At 50.5% G+C, this 15215-nt stretch overlaps 2 long non-coding RNA genes across 14 annotated transcripts in view; both read right to left on the bottom strand.

The window, feature by feature from the left end:
* Positions 1 to 1106: 1106 nt before the first annotated feature.
* Positions 1107 to 3173, bottom strand: LOC127037934 (uncharacterized). Of its 3 annotated transcripts, XR_007770524.1 has the most exons (3): positions 2745 to 3173; positions 2024 to 2147; positions 1107 to 1547 (listed from the first exon to the last, which is right to left on the bottom strand). It is a non-coding gene; the product is annotated as an uncharacterized LOC127037934 (long non-coding RNA). The 3 variants fall into 3 exon arrangements; XR_007770522.1 differs by having other exon boundaries at positions 2024 to 3173; XR_007770523.1 differs by having other exon boundaries at positions 2028 to 3173.
* A 27-nt stretch (positions 3174 to 3200) lies between these two features.
* LOC127037932 (uncharacterized) overlaps positions 3201 to 15215 on the bottom strand; it is a 39808-nt gene continuing 27793 nt past the window's right edge. For 6 of the 11 annotated variants that reach the window (XR_007770519.1, XR_007770517.1, XR_007770513.1 and 3 more), the window contains exons 2-6: positions 11269 to 11395; positions 10117 to 10957; positions 8443 to 9290; positions 4713 to 4832; positions 4252 to 4400 (exon numbers count right to left, since the gene is read on the bottom strand). This is a non-coding gene — a long non-coding RNA (uncharacterized LOC127037932). Of the gene's footprint in view, positions 3984 to 4251; positions 4401 to 4712; positions 4833 to 8442; positions 9291 to 10116; positions 10958 to 11257; positions 11396 to 15215 lie in introns of those variants that run through there. The other 5 variants (XR_007770520.1, XR_007770521.1, XR_007770512.1 and 2 more) reach the window with 5 other exon arrangements.

The following is a 15215-nucleotide window of genomic DNA, read 5'->3' as shown; positions in this document are numbered from 1 at the left end:
CTACAGGGTAATTGGAGAACCTAGACCAAATTAAGGCCCCAAAAAAGAGCTAATAAAATTCCCTTTCTGACTGAAGCAGGGGTGAGGGAAGGAGAGCTGAGTCGAGTTTGGAGGAGTTTTACTGTTCTGTAGAGGACCAGAGGAAGGAAACCCTGCCCAAGCAGAGCAGAGAGACTCCCCCTTCGGTAGTGTTTCCCTCAGTCCTATGCGCCGGGGGAGAGGCTAAGCAGCCTGAAAAGCTGAAGGGGCTAGAGATACTATCCCTGCTCGTCCTAACAGCCATTGATGGACCGACCCTCCATGGATTTGCCTAGTTCTTTTCTGAACCCAATTTTTGTCTTGGCCTTCACAACATTCTCTGGTGAGGAGTTTCAGCCCTAATCTCAAAGAGCCCTGTAACCAACGAGGAAGCACACAGCCTGTGAAGAGAACTACGGCAAGTACAGATGAGGAATTCCAAGCACTGATGGCTTACTCACAGCCAGTTAAACAGGAGACAGAAAGCTGAGGACAGTTCATGTCTGCTTAGAAGTATGTTCAGGCTGCTCATGTCCACATCTGCCAATTTCTCCCCCAGCTGCTGCTCCTGGACAATTCCACTGCAAGTGCAGCAAATAAGCCAAACAAGAGTCATCACTACACAAAATTCAACTGGTGTGTAAAATCTTTCCTTCATCCCTGCCTCCCTCTCCTATCCCATCCACATCAGCCCCATTAGAGCAGAGACTCAGTCAACACCCACAGTCACCACTGCACTCTAATGCCCACTGCCCTGCGTCATTTCGGTCCCTTAGTTGTTCATAGCTCCCAAGACCTAGCCTGTGGGGATGCACACCTACCACACCTGCCTGTGTGCTATGAAGGGAGACAGCACAAGGCGAGGCAAGGACAGAGAGAGAGACAGACAGACAGACAGAGTGTGTGTTGGCCAACACATTAGAGGAGAGAGGCAGAAAAACATGGGAGGAAGGCAAGTAACTCGCAATTTGGAGTCATCCTCCTGGATCCAACTTTCTGCTGCAGAGGACACACCACCCCTGGCCAGAGAACTGAGCAGCTTCTGAAAATGGGGACCTTGTCTCCCTCATAACCACTAGTCAGGAACCTTTTCTTACAAACTCAGCCCTAGCTAACAGGGCGCCCCTACCAGGAGCGAGGTGGTCCGTGAGCAGAGGAACCACCAAACCAGACACTTATCTCACTGACAGTGATGGCTGTTCCACTCCCTGATGCTGCGCAAAAGCCGTCCATCTACAATCCTCACGGTCTCAGCACTCTTGCTCCCCTTCCATCGCACGAGGACAGTGGACTCTGACGCGTGACTTCTTTTCCTTTGCAACTAAACCCACCACAAGGGGAAAAAGAAATACCCTACCCTCTCAGGAGGCAATGTCTTGTAGGCTCTTCTTTTCACCTCCTCGACACGGTAGGCCTCCGCCCTCAACCATCTTTCCATTACATCTTTAGGACTAAAAGTAGAAAACTCCCCTTGCAATGACACCTTAATACTCACTCTGCATAGCAGACTCTGGTCAGAAATACCAAACCTGCAGAAAAATATGCAGAAATTGGTCATGTTTTTGGCCTAACTGGCTTGCAAGTTGCTTATTGGCTAGTTTTTGGCTTGTAGGTTGTTGTTTGCTGTAGTTTCTGACTGCTTTTTTTTTTTTTTGGTCGGCTCCCAGCAATTGGGGGCACACAGGGGCAAAGAGGGGAGAGAGTCGGGTGTACAGGGGGCCCACCACAGTCTCTGATGACTTGAAATGGGAGATTTAGTCGCACAGAGTGCTGGGGTTCCAAGGGATTGGCTTGCTTTGGAATTGTTTTGAAATGGGATTAGCTTGATTTTTGGCTTATTATGAAAGTTGGGGTGCTTATTTACCTAGTGAAAGTTGGCAACTGAGACTCTGGTCCCTTCCCCAGCTTTAACCCCACACAGCACCACATTCAACGAGGATGTTCAGAGCCTCCGCACAAAACTGGAGCGAGAACAGATAAGGAATTCCGAGCACTGACCGCTTACTCACAGCCAGTTATGTGGAAGGCAGAAAGCTGAGGACTGTTCATCTCTGCTTACAAGGATGTCCAGGCTGCTCAGGTTCATTTCTTCCAGTTTCTCCTCTGGCTGCGGCTCCTGGACGATCCCTCTGCAAAGACAACATGTAACCCAATCAGGAGCCATCACTGCCCCAAGTTCTATTGGTGTCTGAGATGCCGCCCTCCCTCTCCCATCCACTGTACATTAGCCCCACTTGATGAACAGAGTCAGAGTCAACTCCCACAGTCCCCCCAGACCACTACCAATGGAGGATCTAATACCCATCATGCTTCTCTTCCTCCTCCCAATGCTCCAGTGGGATACAGACTCTCCAGACCAAGCCAGAAAGCATGAACCATTGCCCATGTTCTATGCAAGGAGACAGTACAAGGAGAGGCAGACACACACAGAGCATGTTGGCCAACATATGAGAGCAGAGATACACACACAGGAAGGAGGTAAACTCAGCACCTGTAGTCACCTTCCTGGCTCTCCATAAAGGGTTACTGCATTTCAGGAAGACTCCATAGCATCTGACAACCCCTTGACAGGGCACAAAGGATTCCCCTGAGCTTATTGTGTCCCCATGAGATGCAGAGGCCTTTCCTCAGGGGCCTTCCCCATACTTACAAATTCTCTCCACTGAGACGAGTGTTTGCAGCCCTCCCTCAATAATGAACTTCAGAAAATTTCCATTTGCTCTTACTCTGCAGATTACTGTCTGGCTTCCATCCCTAGGGATGGGCTCATGGTGGCCACTACTTCTTTGGTCAGATGAGAGACTGGCCAACCTGTGGCAGAGACCAATCTCAGTAGGAACTGAAAAGAGAAAGAGAGAACACTTGTAAGCTAGGCCAGCACTGGGGCATAGAAGAAAAATGGACACACACACATCACTGGCTGCTGCTCATTGGGGCCCCCTTCTCTATTCCTCTCCAGCCCACCCAGGGCCTAAAATGCTCATCACTCCTAAGAAGCTACAGCCCTCCAGGAAAGGGACAATCCCAGACCACTACCAGCCACAGGCAGAGCTGGATCTTCCCCAGGACCCATCCCAGGGATAGGAGAAGCATCTCTCTGCTCTCAACGAGGCACCTCACTCTGCAGATACTGGATAGAGAAATATCATTTCACAAAAACACGCACTTGCTCCTCCAACATTACAAGATCGCTCCTCGGCTCCACTGCAAAGCAAAACAGCAAGATTGGGTACGTTTGCTTCCTCCAGATGCTCCTACTCTGTCTGGGGCTGCTCTGCTGGCCTGGAGCAGCCCTCTGCAAGAACAGCTAACCACCTATGGAAGAGCCATCACAGACAAAAACAGTCTAGGTGCACGACATCTTCGAGTACCTGCCTCCACTCTTGCACCCACTATCCTGCATGATTTTCGTCCCCTCCTACTTGTTCATGGCTTTTGAGACCTAGCCTGTGGGGATGCACCCATAGCACAGCTGCCCGTGTCCTATGAAGGGAGAACGCACAAGGAAAGGCAAGGGTAGAGACAGAGAGAGAAAGAGAGACTGTTGGCCAACACACTAGAGAAGAGACAGACAGCAAGAGAAACATGGGAGGAAAGCAAGAAACTCACCAGCTGGAGCCATCTCCCTGGATCCAACCTTCTGCTGCGGAGGACACACTGCTTGTGGACAGAGAACTGACCAGCCCTGAAAATGGGGACCTTGTCTACCTCATAACCGCATCTAGTCAAGAATCTTTTCCTACAAAGCGAGCCTCACCTAATGAATAGTCCCAGCCTGTAGGCAGGTGGGCCGTTACCAGAGTCCTCACCAAACCAGACACTTATCTGACTGATGGTGATGGCTGCTCCACTCCCAGCTCGATGGCATCTGCATAGCCTGGCATCAATAATGCTCATTTTCTCATGGCTTTTGCATGCTTTCCATCTCACAACGGGGGTGGGCTCTTACCCTTGACTTCCTTTCCCTTTCCCAAAGCACAACACAAGAGGGAAAACCAAAAGTCATCATTGGATTCTCAATGTTTTCTTTCATCTTCGTCTCTCATCTCCCATTACACCGTTTTAGATACAATTAAAAAGCACACAATGCACATTCAACCTGTGGAATTCCTGGCCATAGAATGCTGTGAAAGCCACGACTATAACAGGATTAAAAAAAGAACTAGGTAAATTCATGGAGGACAGGCCCATAAATGGTGTTGCTCAGGATGGGCACTGAGCAGAGCCCTCACCTAACGTGACACTTATCTCACTGATGGTGACAGTTGCTCTGCTCCCAGCTGGATGGCTCTTGCCTGGCATCAACAATGCTCGGAGTATCCCTGCTATCCCTCCCTTTCCATCGCATGAGGGAGTGGACTCTGACCTTCCACTTCTTTTCCCTTGGTAATGAACCCAGCACAAAGGGGGAAAACAAACAAGTTAGCATTTCAGTCAGCAACATCGCATAGGTTCTTCTCCCATCTACTGCACCCCAGACCTCTGCCCTTCATGCTTCTTCTGTTACACCTTCAGGAGCACAACTAGAAAGAAGCCTCTTGGACCTACAGCCAAAATAGTCACTCTGTACAGAAGACTTGTGCCTTTCCCTCATCTGAATCCCACAGAGCCACGTACCCAATGAAGTTCACAGCCTCTGACCAAAACTAGAGCGAGAACAGATGAGCAATTCCAAGCACTGACCGCTTACTCACAGCCAGTTATGCGGAAGGCAGAAAGCTGAAGACTGTTAATCTCTGCTTAGGAGGATGTCTAGGTGGCCCAGGTCCACTTCTGCCAGCTTTTCCTTCAGCTGCTGCTCCTGAACAATTCCTCTGCAAATGCAACAAGTAACCCAAGCAAAAACCATCACTACACAAAGCTCTATTGGTGTTTGAAATCTTGCCCTCGTCCCTGCCTCCCTCTCCCATCCCATCTACATCGGCGCCACTCGATGAATAGAGACGAAGTTAACACCGACAGTCACTGCTCCACTCTCGCACCCACTGCCCCGCGTGATTTTTGTCCTCTCCTACTTCTTCCTAGCTCCCGAGACACAGCCTGTGGGGATGCAAACGTAGCATGCCTACCCGTGTCCTATGAAGGGAGACAGCACAAGGAGAGGAGAGGAGAGAGACACAGAGAGTTGGCCAACACACTAGAGTACAGAGAAAGAGAAAAATCATGGGAGTAAGGCAAGAAACTCATCAGCTGGAGAAATCCCCCTGGATCCAACGTTCTGCTGCAGAGGACACACACTCCTAGCCACAGAAATAACCAGCTCCTGAAAATCTTGTCTCCCTAGTCAAGACTCTTTTCCAATAAACCGAGCCCCAGACAACATTAATTCCCGGCCTGGAGGCACATAGGCAGTTACCAGAGTCCTCCCCAAACCAGACACTTATCTCACTTATGGCGACGGTTGCTCCACTCCCAGCTCAACGTCATCTGCATAGCCTGGCATCAACAAAGTTCACTGTCTCATGGCTCTTGCGCGCTTTCCATCTGTCAAGGTTTTTTCCCCCACTTTGAACTTTAGGGTACAAATGTGGGGACCTGCATGGACACTTCTAAGCTTAATTACTAGCTTAGATCTGGTAACTCTGCCACCATCCAGAAATTTCAGTGTCTGGATCACTTCTTGCCCCCCTAAAACCTTCCCCTCCCTGGGCAGCCTTGAGAGGCTTCACCAATTCCCTGGTGAACACAGATCCAAGCCCCTTGGCTCTTAAAACAAGGAGAAATTAACCATCCCCTCTCCTTTCCCCCCACCAATCCCTGGTGAGTCCAGACCCAATCCCCTTGGATCTTAAAACAAGGAAAAATCAATTAGGTTCTTAAAAAAGGAAGCTTTTAAATTAAAGAAAGAAAGGTAAAAATCATCTCTGTAAAATCAGGATGGAAAATACTTTACAGGGTACTTAGATTCATATAGCCCAGAGGAAACCCCCTCTAGCCTTAGGTTCAAAGTTACAGCAAGCAGAGGTAAAATCGTCTCAGCAAAAAAAAAAAAAAAAAAAAAAAGGAACATTACAAGTTAAGAAAACAAAAATAAGACTAATCCGCCTTGCCTGGCTATTACTTACAATTTTGAAACATGAAAGACTGATTCAGAAAGATTTGGAGAGCCTGGATGGACGTCTGGTCCCTCTTAGTCCCAAGAGCGAACAACCACCAAAACAAAGAGCACAAATAAAGACTTCCCTCCACTAAGATTTGAAAGTATCTTGTCCCCTTATTGGTCCTCTTGTCAGGTGTCAGCCAGGTTTCCTGAGCTTCTTAACCCTTTACAGATAAAAGAGGCATTAACCCTTAACTATCTGTTTATGACACCATCTCACAATGGAGGTGGGCTCTTACCCTTGAGTTCTTTCTCGTTGCTACAAAAGCACAACCAGGAGGGAAAATCAAAGGTTATCATCAGAACCTGCAATGTTGTGTAGGTTCTTCTTCTCTCATCTCCCATTACACCTTTACAGATACAACTGAAAAGCACACAATGCACACTCGCCCTGTGGATCTCTTCGCCAGAGAATGCTGTGAAGGTCAAGCTTAATGAAGTTCAAAAAATAACTAGACAAGTTTGTGGAGGTCCATCAACTATTAGTCAAGTTGGACAGGGAGGCTGCCCTTATCCTCTGTCTGTGGAACTCTTCACCAGAGAATGCTGTGAAGGTCAAGCTTAATGAAGTTCAAAAAATAACTAGACAAGTTTGTGGAGGTCCATCAACTACTAGTCAAGTTGGGCAGGGATGGTGCCCTTATCCTCTGTCTGTCGGGAGCTGGGAATGGGCGACAGCAGATGGATCACTTGGTTATTCCCTGTTCTGTTCATTCCCCCTGGGGCACCTGGCAGTAGCCACTGTCTGAAGAAAGTAGCCCGTTGCACCTGCATCCAAGACAGAGTCACTGTGCAAAGGAGACTATTGTCCCTTCCCCTGGTCTTAATGCTACAGAGCCCCGTGCCCAACGAGGAGGCTCTCAACCTCTGAAGAAATCTAGAGTGGTATGGATGAGAAATAGAGTGCCAGAATTGTTCACTCACAGCCAGTCATGGAGAAGAGAGAATGTAAGAACGGCCATACTGGGTCAGACCAAAGGTCCATCCAGCCCAGTATCCTGTTTACTGACAGTGACCAATGCCAGGTGCCCCAGAGGGAATTAACCTAACAGGCAATGATCAAGTGATCTCTCTCCTGCCATCCATCTCCATCCTCTGACAAACAAAGGCTAGGGACACCATTCCATACTTATCCTGGCTAATGGACTTAACCTCCATTAATTTATCCAGTTCTCTTTGAAACCCTGCTATAGTCCTAGCCTTCACAACCTCCTCAGGCAAGAAGTTCCCCAGGTTGACTGTGCAGTGTGAAGAACTTCCCTGTATTTATTTTAAACCAGTTGCCATTAAATTTCATTTGGTGGCCCCTAGTTCTTGTATTATGGGAACAAATAAATACATTTTTCCTAATTCACTTTCTCCACACCACTCGTCATTTTATATACCTTTATCATATCCCCCCTTAATCTCCTCTGTTCCAAGATGAAAAGTCCTAGCCTCTTTAATCTCTCCTCATATGGGCAATGTTCCAAACCCTTAATCATTTTAGTTGTCCATCTCTGAACCTTTTTAGTGTCATATATCTTTTTTTAGATGAGGAGACCACATCTGTACACAGTAGTCAATGTGGGCCTTCCATGGATTTATATAAGGGCAATAAGATATTCACTGCCTTATTCTCTATCCCCTTTTTAATGATTCCTAACATCCTGTTTGCTTTTTTGACCGCCTCTGCACACTGCGTGGACGTCTTCAGAAAACTCTCCATGTTGACTCCAATATGTCTTTCCTGATTAGCTAAATTAGCCCCCATCATATTGTGAGTATAGTTGGAGATATTTTTTCCAATATGAATTACTTTACATTTATCCCCATTAAATTTCATTTGCCATTTTGTTGACCAATCACTTAGTTAAACCCAAAGAAGACTGTGACTTCAAAAACATCTCACAAACTATCTTGACCACTTTAGTATCATCTGCAAATGTTGCCACCTCACCTTTCTCCAGATTATTTATGAATAAAGTGAATAGGAGCGGTCCTAGGATTGACCTTTGGGGAACACAACTAGTCACTCCATTCCATTCTGAAAATTTACCATTTATTCCTACTTTTTGTTCCCTGTCTTTTATCCAGTTCTTAATCCATGAAAGGATCTTCCCTCTTTTCCAATGACTATTTTATTTACATAAGGTTCTTCACCAAAGGCTCTTATCAAAGGCTTTCTGGAAATCTAAGTACACTATGTCCCAAAATAGTCACTTTATTCAGGAGACTCTTGTCCCTTCCCCAGCCTTAATCCCAGAGCCTCGTACGAAATGAGGAAGCACACGGCCTGTGAAGAAAACTACAGCGAGTACAGGTGAGGAATTGAAAGCACTCACCTCTTACTCACAGCCAGTTATGCAGAAGGAAGAAATCTGAGGACTATTCATGTCTCCTTAGAAGGATGTCCAGGCTGCTAAGGTCCGGTTCTGCATATTCTCATCTGGCGAGGGCTCCTGGATGATTCTTCTGCAAACTAATAAAGGCAAGCAAGTACCGTCACTACACAGAGCTCTATTGGAGCGTTTAATCTTGCCCTCATTCCCACCTCCCTCTCTCATTCCATCTACATCAGCCCCACAAGGGCAGAGATTCAATCAACACTCACAGTCACCCCTGCACTGTAGTGCCCACTGCCCAGTAATATTTCAGTCCCCTACTTGTTCACAGATCACAAGACCTAGCCTGTGGGGATGCATACCTACCACACCTGCCCATGTCCTACGAAGGGAGACAGCACAAGGCGAGGCGAGGACAGAGAGAGAGAGAGTGTTGGCCAACACATTACAGGAGAGATAGAGAAAACGGTGGGATGGAATCAAGAAACTCACCAACTGGAGTCATCCTCCTGGATCTACTATGCTGAGGAGGACACATCAGTCCTGGCTAAAGACATGAGCAGCCCCTGAAAATGCAAACCATGTCTCCCTCAAAACCACAGCTAGTCAGGAACCTTTTCTTACAAACCCAGCCCCAGCTGACGGTGTGTCTCTACCTAGAGTCAGATGGAGCGTGAGCAGAACCCTCAACAAAACAGAAACTTATCTCAGTGTCGGTGGCATCAGCTTGGCTCCCAGATGGACGACTCTTGCCTGGCATGAACAATGCTCACAGGCTCGCTGCTCTCACTCACTTTCCATCGCATGAGGGCAATAGAATCTGACGTGTGACTTCATTTCTCTTGACACTAAACGCAGCAGAGGGGAGAAGAACAAAGTAAATTAGCATCTCTGTCAGCAATGTTGAGTAGTCTTTTCATTTCACAGCTCCTGTGTCCCATAGCTCTGCCCTCAACTATTTCACACCTGCAACTAGAAGGGACCCATTGTAACTGCACCCAAAATAGTCACTTTGCTCAGTAGACTCTTGTCCCTTCCCCAGCCTTAATCCCAAAGAGCCTCGTACCCAACTGTGATCAAGTGGGAATGTTCGCAATGTTTCCTCTGAATACTGTGTGAGTGCCTCAGTTTCCCCAGGCCTTTCTTTAACATCTAGGTGCAGGGGATCAGGGTGTATGATTTTTGCAGAACCTTAGAGGGCCCCTGTGATACTGTCTGCATAGACAATTGCCGGCACTCTCTCCTGGCAACTAATGGCCTCAGCCACTCCTCTGCAAAGGTGCCAACTGAAGGTGTCAGAGAACAAAGAGATAAGGTGATCTCCTGGCCCAGGAAAGAGAGAAAGGCCAGAGAGGAGGGGCTGGATAATTGCAGATTGGAGCTGGCTAGGAAAATGGAGGGGAGCCCAGACGGAGCTCTGGTCTCCCTGTGGCCCCCCAAGATGGACCTAACTGAGCGGGTCCTTTGATCTGTACTTGCAAGACCTGTCTTGGACTGTGTTCCTGTCATCTAAATAAGTCGTCTGCTTTACTGGCTGGCTGACAGTCATCGTGAATGGCAGGAAGCCGGGGGTGCAGGGCGTTGTCTCCTCCAAACTCCGTGACACCAACAAGGAAGCACACGGCCTGTGAAGAAAACTACAGCGAGTACAGATAAGGAATTGAAAGCACTGACCTCTTACTCACAGTCAGTAAAGCAGGAGGCAGAAAGCTGAGGACTGTTCACGTCTGCTTAGAAGGATGTTTAGGCTGAGCAGGTCCACCTCTGCCAGCTTCTCCTCCGGCGAGGGCTTCTGGACAATTCCTCTGCAAGAGCAGCTGCAAAAGCCATGCATGAGCCATCAGTACAGACATCTCTATTGGTGCTTGAAATCTTGCCCTCATCCCTGCCTCCCTCTTCCATCCCATCTACATCAGCCCCACTTGATGAAGAGACCGAGTTAACACCGACAGTCACCGCTCCGCTTTCGTGCCCATTAATCTGCATTATTTTCATCCCCTTCTACTTTTTCATGGCTCCTGATACATAGGCCGTGGGGATGCACTCCGAGCACGCCTGCCTGTGTGCTACAAAGGAAGACAGCACAAGGAGAGGCAAGGACAGACAGACAGAGAGGGAGAATGTTGGCCAACACAGTAGAGAAGAAAGAGAGAAACATGGGAGGATGGCAAGCAACTTTCCACCTGCAGTCATTCTCAGGGATCTAACCTTCTGCTGCAGAGGACACACTGCTACTGGCCAGAGAACTGACCAGCCCCTGAAAATGGGGACCTTGTCTCCCTCATAATGACAGCTAGTCAGGAAGCTTTTCTTACAAACCCAGCCCCAGCTAATGAGGTGTCCCTACCTGGAGGAGCAGAACCCTCAGCAAAAGAGATACTTATCTCAGTGATAGTAGCGGCTGTTCTGCTCCCAGATGGACGGCTGCTGCCTGGCACCAACAACGCTCGCAGTCTCGTCACTCTCACTCGTTTTCCATCACGAGGGCTATAGACTCACACGTGATGTCTTTTTCCTTGGTATTAAAACCAGGAGATAAAACAAGTAAGTTACCAGCTCAGTCGGCAACGTCTCGTAGGCTCTTCTTTTTGCTTCTCCTACACAGCGGGGCTCCGCCCTCAACCCTCTTCCCATTACACCTTTAGGACTAAAAGTAGAAAGCACACCTTGCAACTACACCTGACAGAGTCGCTCTGCACAGCAGACTCTGGCCCCTCCCCAGCCTTAATCCCACAGAGCCCCGTACCCAACGAGGAACCACATGGTCTGTGAAGAAAACTACAGTGAGTACAGAAAGGGAATTGAAAGCACTGACCACTTACTCACAGCCATTTAGGTGAGAGGCAGAAAGCTGAGGACTATTCATGTCTCCTTATAAGGATGTCGAGGCTGCTCAGGTCCACTTCTGCCATATTTTCCCCCGGCGAGGGCTCCTGGATGATTCCTCTGCAAACTAATAAAGCCAAGAAAGAACTATCACTACACAGAGCTCTATTGCTGCATTTAATCTTGCCCTCATCCCTGCCTCCCTCTCCAGTCCCATCTACATCCGCCAGACTCAATGAGCAGAGACTGAGTCAACACTGACAGTCACTGCTCCACTCCACTATCCGCTACCTTGCAGAATTTTTGTCCCGTCCTACTTCTTCATGGCTCCCGAGACCTAACCTGTGGGGATCACACCTAGCATGCCTGCTCGTGTCTTAGGAAGGGAGACAGCACTCCATGGGGCTGATCAATGGACATGTTCAGTAGGCAATTTGGGGTCCGTGCATCAGTGGCTTAGTCGTATGATATCTGGGGGTGGGGACTGCACTGTGAGGTAGAGGGGTGTAATGTTCCCAAGCTGTACTGAGGGAATGTGGGATTCAGAAGCCTTGGAGAGTAAGGGCAGGTTGGAGAGGGGTTGAAAGGCCCCAGTGTGGCTGGGAAGGGAAACAGGAATTAGAAAGCGAAACCTGGCTGGCTGTGGGTAGTGTGGGGAAGTGCAGTGCTGGGAAAGTGGGGCCCAGCAATGGAGAAATAGATTGGAGCCAATTGGGGTTGGGGTGTAGGGAAGGGGTATCATGGAGGATGTTGGGGTGCCCTGAGATGAGGAACAGATAGGGTGGATTGGAGGGCCACACGCAGGGGGCAGATTGGGGTGGGGTAAGCGGAGTGCTGGCAAGTCTGGGGACGCCGGAGCAGGTTGGAGGATGTTGAATGGGTCCCAGTGGGGGTCAGGCTGGAATGCACTGAAGGAGATGCTGGGTGCATTACCTTGAGTGGCCACCTGGTGTCACTAAGTATTTCCCTCCCGGAGCAAGATTAAAACCTGGTGGCCAATCCAGGTAGTGCACAAATCATTTCCCCTCATCAAGGGACAGTGACAACGAGGGGCCAGTCAGGGTTAATGCACAAAGTATTTCCCTCATGGAGCAGCAGTGTCAGTGAGTGGCCTCTTGGGAGAATGCACAGAGCATTTATCTCATGGAGCAAGAGAGACACTGGGTGGGCACTCTGAGGCCTGGTCCACACTACGCTGTTAAATCGATTTTAACAGCGTTAAATCGATTTAACGCTGCACCCGTCCACACTACACTGCTCTTTATATCGATTTAAAGGGCTCTTTAAATCGATTTCTGTACTCCTTCAAAACGAGAGGAGTAATGCTAAAATCGATATTACTGTATCGATTTAGGGTTAATGTGGACACAAATCAACGTTATTGGCCTCATTATTTTACAGTAGCTACCCACAGTGCACCGCTCCAGAAATCGACGCTAGCCTCGGACCACGGACGCACACCACTGAATTAATGTACCAAGTGTGGACGCGCACAATCGACTTTATAATATCTGTTTTATAAAATCGGTTTAAGCTAATTCAAATTTATCCTGTAGTGTAGACGTACCCTGACTACTGCACAAAGCATTTCCTTCATGGAGCAACTGTGCACTTCCCTGGGTGACCACCCAGTGTCACTGTTGCTCCATGCAGGAAGTGCTCTGTGCATTACCCCACAAGGCCACATGTTGTCACTGTTGCTCCATGCTGGAAATGTTCGGTGCATTACCCTGCGTGGCCACACGGTGTCACTGTTTCTCCATGAGGGAAATGCTCTGTGCATTACCCTGTGTGGCCACAGGGTGTCACTAGTTATTTCCCTCATGGAGCAACAGGGTCACTAGGTCAGGGGTCGGCCACCTCTGGCAGCCGCGTGCCAAAGACGTCACGCGAGCTGATCTTTAATGGCACGCGGCTGCCTGCCGGGACTCCAGTGTGGCATTCAAAATCCTGCCAGCAGAGCAAGCCGCAGGGTCCGCACTCCCGGGCTGGAGCGCGGGGTCGAGCGCAGCAAGCCGCCGGCCCCTCCCTCGGATCCCTGCCACCGCGCGCAGCATTCTGAGGGGTGAGGCTGTGCGCTCCCGCGGGCAGCGTTTGGCTCTGCGGGGAGGGACAGACGCTCCCCGCTGTCCGGAGCCCGGCCGCCGCGCGCAGCATTCTGAGGGGCGGGGCTGTGTGCTCCCGCGGGGCAGCATAGGCTGGCTCTGCTTGGAGGCTCATGGTAAGGGGTCTAGGGGTGGGGGCAGTCAGGGGACAGGGAGCAGGGTAGGGGGTGGGATCCCGGGGGGGTGGCTAGGGGTTGGGGTCTTTTGGAGGCAGCAGAGAGCAGGAGGGTGGATGGGGCATGGAAAATCTGGAGTCTGTCAGGGGGTGGGTGCTGGATAGGGGACAGGGAGCAAGGAGGGTCTTGTGGGAGCCATTAGGGTGCGGGTGATCTCTGGAGGGGGTGGTCAGGGGACAAGGAGCTGGGGGGGTTGGATGAGTCAGGAGTTTTGAGGGGGCAGTCAGGAGGCAGGGGTGTGGAGAGGGGTTGCAGCAGGCAGGGGGAGGGTTGTATGGGTCAGGATTTCTGGGGGTCCTGTCAGGGGGTGGGGGGTGGATAAGGGTTGAGGCGGTCAGGAGACAGGTAGGGGGTAGGCTCCTAGGGGGGCAGTCAGGGGACAAGAACAGGGAGGCTTAGATAGGGGATAGGGTCGTGGGGGGACAGTTAGGGGCAGGGGTCCCAGGAGTGGGTAGTCAGGGGACAAGGAGCAGGGGCATTCTGAGGGGGGCAGTCACCCAGGCCCCTGCCCTGGGCCCTGTACCTCCCTCATACACACCCAGCCCTCTGTTGATTCCTTCACCCAACCACGACCCCAGCCCTGACTCTGTCACCCCCACACATACCCAGTCCCCCCTGCCCTGATACCTGCACCCCCTCACATGCCCCCAGTCCTCTGCCCTGACTCTTGCACCCCCCCACATCCCATGCACCCGGCACATCCGCACCCTCGCCCTGAGCACCAAACAGGAGCTCCTGCACCCCCCCACATGGCCCCAGTCCTCTGCCCTGACTCTTGCACCCCCCACATCCCTTGCACCTGGCACATCCGCACCCCCACCCTGAGCACCAAACAGGAGCTCCTGCACCACCCACATTCCCACCTGCACCCCTCACTCCAAATGGGAGCTGCCCAGGTAAGTGCCCCCACACCCAGATCTCCTGCCCCAGCCCTGAGCCCCTTCCCTCATTCTAGCTTCTGGCCAGACCCTTCACCCCCAGCCCTGTGCTCAGTCCACTCCCACCCTCAGCTCAGTGCAGAGAGAGAAAGAGAATGGGCCAGAACCAGGGAGAAGGTAGGTACCCGCTGTATGTGGGCAGGGCCAGGACCCCGGTCCGGCAGCCGGGATCCCAGCTGGCAAGAGCCAGCGGATGGAACCCCTCAGCAGCAGTGGGCTGAGCAGCTCAGCCCACTGCTGGGCTGGGGTCCTGGCTGCCGGCCTAGTGGAACAGAACCCCTGACCCAAACCCTAAATCCTGACCTAAACCCCTAACCCTGACCCCAACCTAACCCTAACCTAATCCTAAATCCTCACCCCAACTGCAACCCTCACCCCTGACCCTAACCCCAAGGGCCGTACTCTTAGGAACCCTAACTCTAGGGCAGGGAGCCCAACCCATAGGAACCCTAACCCTAGCTCCAAGTGCCCTACCCTTAGTAACTCTAACTCTAGCTCCAAGTGCCTTGCTCTCAAGAACCCTAATCCTAGGGCAGGAAGCCCCACGCATAAGAAACGTAACCCTAGCTCTAAGTGCCTTACCCTTAGGAACCCTAACCGCAGGGCGGAAAGGCTCTCCAATAGGAACCCTAACCCTAGTTCAAAGTGCCTACCCATAGGAACCCTAACCCTACCTCCAAGGGCCTAACACATAGGAACCCTAACCATAAGCCTCCTACTGCAAGACA

The sequence above is a fragment of the Gopherus flavomarginatus genome, chromosome 20 (assembly GCF_025201925.1).
Source record: "Gopherus flavomarginatus isolate rGopFla2 chromosome 20, rGopFla2.mat.asm, whole genome shotgun sequence".
Classification (NCBI taxonomy): Eukaryota; Metazoa; Chordata; order Testudines; family Testudinidae; genus Gopherus; species Gopherus flavomarginatus.
This window is presented reverse-complemented; position numbering and strand designations above follow the sequence as displayed.